Here is a 2,053-nt window from a genome sequence, read left to right as displayed (position 1 = left end):
CCCACAAGTTGAGGGAGCATCCACTTCTGAAGATCAAGGTTGTTGAGTCCTAACTCTGTGATAACTTCTATCATTAGGAGTCTATTTTAGAGTCATTTAAATTTTTGTTTTCTATTACTATTAGTCTTATCTTATATTTATTTTTGAGTCTTGTTCTTAATTCATGATTAATAAAATTCAAGGTTCATGTCTTAAAGCTATAAATGTCTTATGAATCCATCATCCCTCTTAAATGAAAAATGCTTTAATCACAAAAGAATAAGAAGTGCAAGATTTCGAATTCATCTTTGAAACTGGTTGAATTAGTTTGATGTGGTGACAATACTTTTTGTTTTCTGAATGAATGCTTGAACAGTGCATATGTCTTTTGAATTTGTTGATTAAAGAATGTTAAACTAGTTGGCTCTTGAAAGAATGATGGAAAAGAAGAAATATTATTGAGGATCTGAAAAATCATCAAATTGATTCTTGAAGCAAGAAAAAGCAGTGTATTCAAAAAAAATGATCCAAGGCAAAAAGAGTGTACTTAAGAACCCTGGACACCTCTAATTGGGGACTGTAGCAAAGCTGAGTCACAATCTACAAAGGTTCACCCAGTTATGTGTCTGTGGCATGTATGTATCCGGTGGTAATACTGGAAGACATAGTGCTTTGGGCCATAGCCAAAACTCATAGAATAACTATGTTCAAGAATCATCACACTTAACTAGGAGAATCAATAACACTATCTGAATTCTGAGTTCCTATAGATGCCAATCATTCAAATCTTCAAAGGATAAAGTGAGATGCCAAAACTGTTCAGAAGCAAAAAGCTACTAGTCCCGCTCATCTAATTGGAGCTAAGTTTCATTGATATTTTGGAGTCTATAGTATGTTCTCTTCTTTTTATCCTAATTGATTTTCAGTTGCTTGGAGACAAGCAACAATTTAAGTTTGGTGTTGTGATGAGCGGATAATTTATACGATTTTTGCCATTGTTTTTAGTATGTTTTTAGTATGTTTTGGTTAGTTTTTAACATGTTTTTATTAGTTTTTATTTAAAATTAACTTTTCTGGACTTTACTATGAGTTTGTGTGTTTTTTTGTGAGTTCAGGTAATTTCTGGTTGAAATTGAGGGACCTGAGCAAAAATCTTATTCAGAGGCTGAAAAAGGACTGCAGATGTTGTTGGATTCTGACCTTCCTGCACTCGAAGTGGATTTTCTGGAGCTGCAGAAACCCAATTGGAGCACTATTAATTGCGTTGGAAAGTAGACATCTTGGGCTTTCCAGCAATGTATAATAGTTCATACTTTGCCCGAGATTTGATGGCCCAAACCGGCGTTGCAAATTAGCTTCAGGATTCCCAGCGTTTGACGCCGGAACTGGCACAAAAATTGGAGTTAAACGCCCAAACTGGCACAAAAGCTGGCATTTAACTCCAGGAAAAGTCTCTACACATGAAAGCTTCAATGCTCAGCCCAAGCACACACCTAGTGGACCTCGGAAGTGGATTTTTACGTCATTTACTCATTTCTGTATACCCTAGGTTACTAGTTCACTATTAATAGGACCTTTTGACATTGTATCTTTACCTCATGACACATTACACATTTCTTATTGTATCTTCTACGGCATGAGTCTCTAAACCCCATGCTTGGGAGTGAGGAGCTCTGCTGTGTCTTGATGGATTAATGCAATTACTACTATTTTTCATTCAATCACGCTTGCTTCTATTCTAAGATATCACTTGTTCCTCAACTTGATGAATGTGATGATCCGTGACACTCATCATCATTCTCACCTATGAACGTGTGCCTGACAACCACCTCTGTTCTACTTTAGATTGAGTAAATATCTCTTGGATTCCTTAATCAGAATCTTCGTGGTATAAGCTAGAATTGATGGCGGCATTCAAGAGAATCCGGAAGGTCTAAACCTTGTGTGTGGTATTCTGAGTAGGATTCAAGGATTGAATGACTGTGACGAACTTCAAACTCCTGAGGGCTGGGCGTTAGTGATAGACGCAAAAGAATCACTGGATTCTATTCCAACCTGATTGAGAACCGACAGA

The sequence above is a fragment of the Arachis duranensis genome, chromosome 10 (genome assembly GCF_000817695.3).
Source record: "Arachis duranensis cultivar V14167 chromosome 10, aradu.V14167.gnm2.J7QH, whole genome shotgun sequence".
NCBI classification, from domain to species: domain Eukaryota; kingdom Viridiplantae; phylum Streptophyta; class Magnoliopsida; order Fabales; family Fabaceae; genus Arachis; species Arachis duranensis.
Note: the sequence above shows the minus strand (reverse complement) of the source record.